General features: G+C 34.7%; 1 long non-coding RNA gene across 1 annotated transcript; it reads left to right on the top strand.

Annotated features, from left to right (window-relative positions):
- The first annotated feature begins 1,820 nt into the window (after positions 1-1,820).
- On the top strand, positions 1,821-6,989 carry LOC128239871 (uncharacterized). The gene is made up of 3 exons (XR_008261952.1): positions 1,821-2,081; positions 4,310-4,407; positions 6,568-6,989. It is a non-coding gene; the product is annotated as an uncharacterized LOC128239871 (long non-coding RNA).
- The last annotated feature ends 2,882 nt before the right edge of the window (positions 6,990-9,871 follow it).

Genomic DNA, 9,871 nt, shown 5'->3' with positions numbered 1-9,871 from the left:
GCGGGGACTTTGGCTTTCGGTCCAGCCAAGCCCGGACAAATATATTTTGCGCGAAGATAAAAACCCCATTCAAGGAAGGTAAAAACACGGCCCATTTCTCCTGCTATCCCCTGTATAGTCCCGGACCTGAGGGCCGTGGTTACAATTGAAAGTTGCATTATATTAACACACGGCTTTGCATGCAGTTTTAAAATAAAATACAAAAGAAAACTTATTATCATGTATACTTAGCATTGGATTCACTTACGATCTCGTATTGGCTGAGAACATTTTGATTGTTATTTAATTTGTAAAAGAAAAGTTTGGTAGATGTTATAGACAGACGTTTTAGAAAACAAATTTGTTTATAGACTTAAAGAAAAACATCAACATTTTTTGTAGTATGTACTCTTACTTTTATTTTGTAAATACAGTCGAACCCCGTTGGCTCGAACTCCCAGGGACCGATGAAAATAACTCGAGCCTCGGGAAAATCGAGCTAAGCGGGAAAGCTTACATTTGGTATAAAGAAACTGGTGTTTAACATGCAATTCGAGCCAACGAGGAATTCGAGCCAAGCGAGTTTGAGCTAACAGGGTTCGACTATGCTGGAAAACTTCTCTGATCGTTAGTCTTTTGGTAGTTTTTATATAAGTTCCACCAGCATTTGAACATTTCTAAAAAACTTGAACTATTAAATTAGTCTATGAGGATTAAATTTCGATAATTTATCAGTATTTTTGGATATGGAGTGCTCTTATAGTGTGTTCAATATGTTATTGGTTATTGAATCTACCAGGATCATCGAAACTTTTCTTGACGTTTTGGCCTTAAGATAATTTCTGTTCTAGGCATTAATTTATGTGATTTTGTTTTTGTTAAACTCGTAGTTAATATCGTGTATCGGTGTTTAAAATTTGTTGCTCGGTTCTCTTTCTCTGTGGATTTAGTTGTCGTAGCAAAGGTTAAATAATTAAAACATTATAAAATGGCGCGATTTAACGCCGTGCAAGATGACGACGTCATTGACGTCACCTGCGGTTCGTTTGTCTGTAAAACGTACAAAATAGCCGTGATCATAATACAAGGTAATGCTGCTTTTAATTAAATTATGATGAAGGGCTATGTATTAAATATTTATCACATTAACATAATTTTGTGAACAATACCGTTTTAAGATTTATTGCGTAGTGAAATACAGTTAGATCTACGCATCAATTTTAGAAGTCTTTGCGGGTTTTGTGAAGCTCTCTTTCCGTCCATTATATTTGCGAGAACGTGTTTTGTTAGAGGCTCAATATGTCGCCAGGCAAGTTACATTTATAATATCGATTTTGCTTGTCTTGTTTTGTGCGCTTTTATCAGAAGTCAGCTGGAAATTGTATACGATATTGAATAATTAAAAGGTTTATGATTTCCGTGTTCATGTCTTAACGGATGAATTGCACAATAATTGTAAGTCCATGAACATTCAATTACCTAAATAATGTTTGTAGGTTATTTTGTGTCAGCATTGTTTTATGTCAGTAGCATTTTCTTTCGAATGAGTTAACTTAGTTTTTTTTTCAAGTAAGACGGTTTCGTTGACACCTTAATAAATCTAATTTATTAACTGTTTTCAATTTGATATAGCGTACATTTATACGTTCATGCAGCTGCGTATATACATACATATTCTTTGAGATAGTGTTAATGTATCTACAAAATCATGTCTAAAGAATATTTGAAAACATTTAAACACAAACAAGACTGGCAAGTGTTGATTAATATCAAAAACCCAAAGTGACAAAACAAGTAATCCTCGTTCTCGCACTCTTAATGTTGCAGCGGTTTCTGCCATGATGTCAGCGGAAGCTCTTTTTCTTGGAATACTCGTATGCGCTGCGTCCGGAGGATTCAACAAACGTGCTGCTACGTCATCAGAAAGTTGTGACGTCAGCGAAGATGCACTGAAACGCGAATTGGGAAGTATATGCATATCCGATAAACCCATGCTTAACGTTCGTTATGGCAGAAATAATGAGTTCCAGTGCGACGAAACATATTCTAAATCGGATACTTCTTCTCCACCAATTAAAGTGAGCTTTAACCAAGCAGAAGCGGTAAGTTTAATTTGTTAATGTTTTCAGTTGTAAATAATATCACCTTGGAATCGAGTTATATCTACACACATTGTGTAAAACCTTTGCGATAAAGAACGGCGGAGCGAGAAAAGCATATGAGACCTTCTTGTTAATTTAAAAGTTCACGCAATATGTTCTAAATGCAACATGTTCCAACGTAGAAATGTAGGTCATAATATAATATGGGTTTAACTCTACATAAAATGCTAAAATAATAATAATTTCATTTGATTATATCCATTTGGTAAGCACATAATATAACATCTCTTAGTTAATGGCTCGATTGTTCAATACTTTGTTTAAGTTAACAACGGGATTAATGACGTCGTTGTTAACTTTTAAGGATGAACTATTTGATGGTGTGCTCATATTTGAATAAAGTAAAGTACAGATGCAACTGTTGTCTCATTATTATTAGGAATACTGCAGATCATAAGTGTACATGTGAAACTTACAGAGGAATATTGATTTGAAAGTTTACAACCATGACGATTAAAACGTTGATAGCTTTAACAAAATTCTGAACAATCGGCCCAAGGACATTATCTATACTCCATGTGTTTTTATTCTTAATTGTAAGTTAACTTGATTAAACTATCATTGTTCATATAAAATCCAATCAAGTAAAAAGATGTAATCGGTTGCATGATATGGCCATTAAAGAGTCAATCAGGAAATACACTCGAGTATATTATGCAATCAGTTTGTATTAAAAAGTAGTTTTAATATTGCAGTGTTACGAAATTGTTTAAATATTTCTCTCGATTTAATGTGTAATCCGATTATGCGCATGCCTGTATATATGGACTATTTTAAGAGAGATATAGATTTTTAAATAACCGCCGGAGAGCAATTTTCGAGAACTAGATAAATCGCCATATTAATATACCGAAAGCAGTTTATCAAATGCCGTCATAATGACGCTGGAAAAAAATGAACGCCATTTTGCCACTAAAATCATAATTATTGACCTCCGTCAATAATAATTTTTTGTCACCATGAAAGCATTTTTATCAGCTAATAATTAATTTATTCTATATAATATCATACATAATGTCGCCGTGATAAAATGTCATCATTATGTTTATAAGATATATATAGATCAAGAGTAATAATTATCCAAAACTCGTACAGTTGTGTCATATATAAATATCGTTAAAAATGGCTGTGCTATACTGGTATAATGCAGTTGGCGTGGTTAAAGTGTGTGGAGTCCCGTCCCCGATAATGACATCAGCCCCGCAATTCCTTACTTATATTTACACCAATTGTTCATGATTTCATTCAAGAAGTTTTTAAGAAATACTTCATTTCACTTAAGAATACCTTACAGTAAATATTATTCACCCATTCTGTAAATAGAACGACACGACCGTAACAGGAAACAGTTTTCAAATGACGTTACAATAACGCGGGAAAAGATCAACCACTTAAAATCACTTACAAAAGTAAAGTTGGAACGCTTATGACAACAATTCGTTTAACATGTCATAAATTTACACTTTCTAACATGTGTATTTAAGTTTCTCGGGGCGTGCTGAAACAATACAAACATTGACAAGATAAACAATGTTCATGTTCATTGTTATGCGACGAATCGCAATCCGAACATATCCGAAGATGTTGCGTTCATCGGATGATAATCGCAACTGCCGAAAGGCAGCATATTAAAGGAAAGGCTGTTGAAGCGTAAATATTGCGTTGTAACCGGCGGTCTGCCAAAACTACGTAAAAAGTATTTCAATATATGTAAACATTTTTGCCTAACTTACTAATGCACCAGTCAATTGTAACCCCCCCCCCAGGTCCGGGGTATACCGGGGATAGCTGGGGAAATGGGCCGTGGTTTTACCTTTCAGGTGGCCCCGTAGTGCCGTGTGAATGCGGTGTGTTTTTCTTCGCGCAAAATATAGCGGGGAATGGGCCATACCTAGGGTCCCATGGGTGCGGGGGCATTTGGCGGGGATTTTACCATCAGTTCGTCTCCGCAGAGTGGGGATTTACCCTGGGTTGGCTGGACCGAAAGTCAAAGTTCCCGCTGTTCCCGGACCTGGGGGCACCGTGGTTACAACTGACTCTTGCAAAATACAACATCTAAAGATTCTCACAACTGTATGTTGTGCGTATGCATTTGACGCAAACTATAAATGTTTATTGACGTTTCATTGACAGCTTATATTTTCTATATCATTATATCTGCTTCCCAGGGAAAGACGTACACCCTTCTGATGGTTGACCCAGATGCCCCTCACTACAGTTTGGAAAAGCTTACATTCTTCCTTCACTGGGCTCGACAGGCATAACAGTAGGTCACTCCTTGTAAAAAAATGATGATATGTTATTGTAGTCGTATTCCTACCGATTCGAAGGTTTCGGAACGGGGATATTGTTTTGGCATCGAAGCTGGGTAACGATTACGATTACTTGGTCTAATTTAAATGCTACACGATGTAAACTATTCTTTTATCTCACATAATTGCAATCAATCTAATATCTCATATCCAACGTTCATAAGAGTCAATCAATCATCAGTTGTTTTGAATGTTTTGGTTTAAACAACACTTAAGTTCCATTCTATCTAACAAATATACGTTTGGGACAAAATTTCAAGAATCTCCCCCGTCCAAATGAAACGGCTAATAGAATTTGAATGGCGCCATAGTATCAGGACGTCACATGACATTTGTAAATCTTTTGAATTACCACATATAATCAGAACGCCACGTGACAGTTCTTAACGTACTGGCTAATCATATAGTATCAATGTGCCTGACATTTCTAATTTGATAGATTTTTTTTAATGCAAACGAAATTTCAGAAGCTATCAAATCAATAAACCTTTATCAAATAATTTCAACAAGTGATTGGCAATTGGTATCCAAACAGAATCATGAAATTTTGAACTAAATTTGTGTTAGTTTTTGTCCTACAGGGAGAAAATCTGAAAAGTGGAACCATCGAGGGAACAAGACTAATGGGTACTTTATATCATGTTATTTCGATAGTTAAAGGAGCGTTAACTAATGCAATCAATCTCGTATGTTTACATGCTGGATTCTGTTTCTCAGTTTGCAAACTTTAACAACATTATTGTCTTTTTATGTCCATTTTCATGAAATAACTGATAATTGTAGCGTCCCATTTCTCGATTACAGCTTATTGGTATATATGCAATAACTTTGTTATAATCTTCACTTAATAAAGAAAATATGTAATACTTTATAAAGCGCATCATTTCGGGAATATCGTGTAATTTGAACGACGCCAGTGATCGCATAGAATGATGTTAACAAAGACGTCGTAACGCCCTGGTGGTACATACAAACGTAAATGGAAACTCGAAGTTTAAAAAGTGCAAATATTGACATACCTTGTTTAAGATGAGCGCATGCGTCAAATCTCAGTACCAAAGTAAATAGATTAAGATTAATGTCAGGAATGTCAAAGTGTGTGTCGTCTCAGCCGCTTGTCAGATTATACCTACTTCCCCTTAGTTTTATCCCTATATAAGCTTCTTTACAGAATCAGACTGGTTTATTCTGTTTTTTTTAAAAGTGACTGGTTCCCAGATCACAACAATAACACGATGACTGGTATCCATTGTTTTAAAGTGACACTCTTATTCAAAATCCATACATACACATGTATAACGAATATACGTTTCCAATGATAAACCTTTAACAAATTACTCAATAATGCATTTATGGAGATATTAATTACTGATAACAAGATTGTAACCATGTATTTAATAGCTAAAAATGAAAAAAATATTAAATGATTGGTGAGTGTTTAAAGATCTACTGTGATATATTATCTTCTCCAAAGGTAGGAATACGTGTTTTGCATCTTTCTTTCAAATTTTACTAGGTAACCCTCAGAAGAACAATTGTTTTCGACATTAATATAACATTTTTGGTATATTCAAACAATTGTATTAATTGTGGTAAATCTTATTTGGGAATAAGAGTTCATCTTTAAGTCGAGGGTTTCTTAGTTGCTGTGTGATGCTCGTTGGGCATCCTCAATCAGCTCAAGCCGCTGGCATACAATTGGCTAACATCAATAGGTCGCTGTTTTCTATATGGTTAAGAGCTAAAACCTGAAAACGCCTATGGAGCAAAACGTCTCAATGTTTTAGGGTAGTTAGAAAAGTATATGACTAATTTTGCCTTAGATTATAAGAACTGCACCGAGTTTAATATTTCATGAGAACCTTAATATGGTCAAAGTTTGAAAGCACTTTCTGTTAGATAATGTATGCCATTCAATATAACAATAAATCAATCTGAATAACCAACTATCACAGAGTAACGTATTCAAAATCATAGTTCACATCATTTAATAACACTGGACATCGTGAAATCAAAATGAAGAGAAAAGAGTATTGGTTTGTGTAGCATTTGAGACCAAATAGACGTAAATTACCTTTGTTACCCCCAGAACATGTCTATTTTTTCCATTTCAGGTTACTACGGTCCTTCTCCACCTTCGGGAAGTCATAGATACCAACTGGTCTTGTTCAGTTCAAAAACTGGTCCTGACGTACATCTTGCGGATGAAAACAGAAGTCAATTCTCACTGCTAAATTTCGTAAATTTGAACAGTGAAAGTATTTGCTCGGTAGTCGCTGTGTTCCAGTTCCAGGTACCAGCTTAGTCCCGTGGACATCGATAAAAATAACGTCTTATTTGTGTTAACATTCACTAATAATGACCTTTAGTTAAAGCCGTAATACTATTAGCTTTTATGTGTACGTTTCAGTTTTTAGTGCCATCTTTGAAACATTTACGAGACGATTTCAAAAATTAAAAGTAAGATTCGCAAATATCGCTGAAGGGCTTACTTAACCGTAGATATATACGAGTTATTAAGTTCAATAACATTTTTTGTCGTTTGATATCTAACGTAATGGTTTCTTACGTATTGTTTCAGGTTTATTAATATTTCAATAATATATATAATTATTAAATGAGAAACAAATGCTTACCATATTATTATTTTTCATGAAGTATATTAGAAAAACAATTTATGATTTTGAATAAATTTACGTTACGTTGTTAAATGAGTTTGAGATTGTGCGGTGATTTTCTTGTTACATAGAGGCCTGGGGCGGTAATCAATGTGTGTTATCCTTAGCCTGATATTTTCGAGATTTCATACTATCTAATAGCCAGTTTTTAAACAGTCTAACAAACACTTAAATTCTACTCTTAAACTTTAGTTACACATCTAATGTTATTCAATCTTTTACATTTTTCCTGATATGACCTCGATATTCCATACCGTCTAATGGCAAAACAAAACACTATAATTCTACTCATAAGCTTAAGTTACTCATCTTAGCTGTTTACTGAATACAGCCAAATGTCTTAATTGGAGCCTCCACAACTCTTCTTTAATCTTCGTTAATGTGTGTCCTTTGTGCTGGTCCATTGGATTTATAAATTAACACAAAACATTTTGCAAAACACCCCAAAGAATTTTAAAACATGTTAAATATGCTTGTCTCCAGCAATTAAAACTATAACACTTTTCAGATGTGTCGATATCTATATAAGCATTTTTAAGTTTAACATTAAAAAAGCGACTGTCATATTGCAATATAAATATACAAAGTTTAACGTTACTTCGATCACTTTATAAATGAGAATAACCTTAGATACACTCGGTCTGTGGCAGTTAAACTGGGCAGTTTTAAACAGTATGGCCTATAATATACATTGTACAAAGATAAGATTGACTTTCAATAGAAGCTCAATATGTCGACAGGCAAGTCGAGTTTATAACTTAGACTTAGTGTTCTTATTATGTTCGGTATGATCCCAATTATTAGAAGACAGGTGGAAACTTTACATGTCGTTACTTATTTTTATAGCAGTTCTTGGCCACTAAACGCCAGCTAATTTTACAATTTTATTGAACGGACATAAAAAGAAAATCGGATAATGTGGTACCGTGTAAAAACATTTACTGCAGGCTGGCACGGATTTCGTTTCAATATTATGTGAATTATGGTGCTAGGAGGTTTTCTCCACCGAGTCGGACTCACTCATATTTCGAGACCGGCTAGAATATCAAATAACGGTAACACATTTTCGAATTTGCGAAATATATCCGTTCGATAAAATAATCAAATAAAATATTAATCATGTTCGTGTGTGTATAATAAAACAAAGGGAACAGATGTACTGTGGTGTTGTCGACAGCTCGTTTTTTTGCACTACCTTTAAGGGGTGGAGCTAGCGTTTAGTGGCCATGCAGTAATGTGGTTGCGAACTACTACATGTGCGTAAGTGACAGTTTGTGTAGGATGTGGGCAATAAGTTTTAACACTTGATAGATAAACAAACAAATATTAATTGGAATGCTTTATTATGTTAACTCATTATTTTAATGTTCAAAACAAAAAAGCATATGATTAAAGTACATATAATAATGTTAGTGTTAATAAATGGTGTTTTCAATCAATATCAATAACCACAAATACCTCAGATAACAAATCGCAAAAATATCGCTAATATTTTTATTTGTTCTTAAATCACTTTTGTTTGTGTTTGATTTTGGGTTTTTATTATAAATGTCAAATGAGTTAAACATAAAAATGCATTAAAAAAAAAGTTCGTGCATATATCAAGTGTACAACTAAATAGCATAACGATTTTGGTGGACACAACCTTTCCCTAAATAGCGTAACTATTTTGGTGGACACAACCTTTCCCTAAATAGCATAAAGATTTTGATGAACATAACCTTTCCCTAAATAGCGTAACGATTTTGATAAACACAACCTTTCCCTAAATGGCGTAACGATTTTGGTGGACTCAACCGTTCTATAAATAGCGTTAACATTTCGGTGAACTCAACCTTTCCCTAAATGGCGTAACGATTTTGGTGGACTCAGCCTTTCTATAAATAGCGTAACGATTTCGGAGGACTCAACCTTTCTATAAATAGCGTAACGATTTTGGTGGACTAAGCCTTTCTATAAACTGCACAAATTATGGTATGTCAATGAAAAGCTGATGACACAATGTTCAACGGCATTCACTTCGAGGTTCAAATAAACACACGATTCTTTTAAGTCACATCTACACAAAAGGATGCAGAATATATATGAGGTATTACGTTTGGCAAATTGTTATTATAAATGTGATTTAACACAGATAACAAGGACAATGTTGTTTTTTTTCAATTCACAAACGTGACGATGTAAGATAACCCCTTGTTTGTACATTTGTACTGTAGTGATGTCTGCCATGGTGTCCGTTGCTGCTCTAGTTCTCGGACTACTCGTTGGCACTGCGTTAGGAGCAAATAACGAACGTGCTTCTACGTCATCAGGACTGTGTGACGTTAACGCAGCTACACTGAAACGCGAATTGGGAAGTATTTGCGAACCCCAAACAACTCTGCTCAACGTTCGTTATGGCAGTGATGATTTTTTTCTGTGCGACGAAACGACTTCTAAATTGGAAACTTCTTCTCAACCAACGGAAGTGATATTTGACCAAGCTGAGGCGGTAGGCTTCCCTTTACAAATGTCGTGTTTTAAATTGTTTTTTTTCATTGTGGAATAATACTATCTTGAGAACACATTGCATCATTAGGCGTGAGCCCAATGAGCGAGTCTTTCTTATACTTGAAGGCTTTAAGCTGTGTGTTTAAATTTACTTAAAGATCAACGTGTTTTTAGCCAACAGGGATTCCAATAATTACGCCATGTATGGTAAGGTGTCGGTATGCAATTCAACAACTATAGATTAAAAAAA

Source organism: Mya arenaria, chromosome 7 (assembly GCF_026914265.1).
Source record: "Mya arenaria isolate MELC-2E11 chromosome 7, ASM2691426v1".
NCBI classification, from domain to species: domain Eukaryota; kingdom Metazoa; phylum Mollusca; class Bivalvia; order Myida; family Myidae; genus Mya; species Mya arenaria.
The sequence above is the reverse complement of the archived record's forward strand: the minus strand, read 5'-3'. Positions and strand labels throughout refer to the sequence as shown.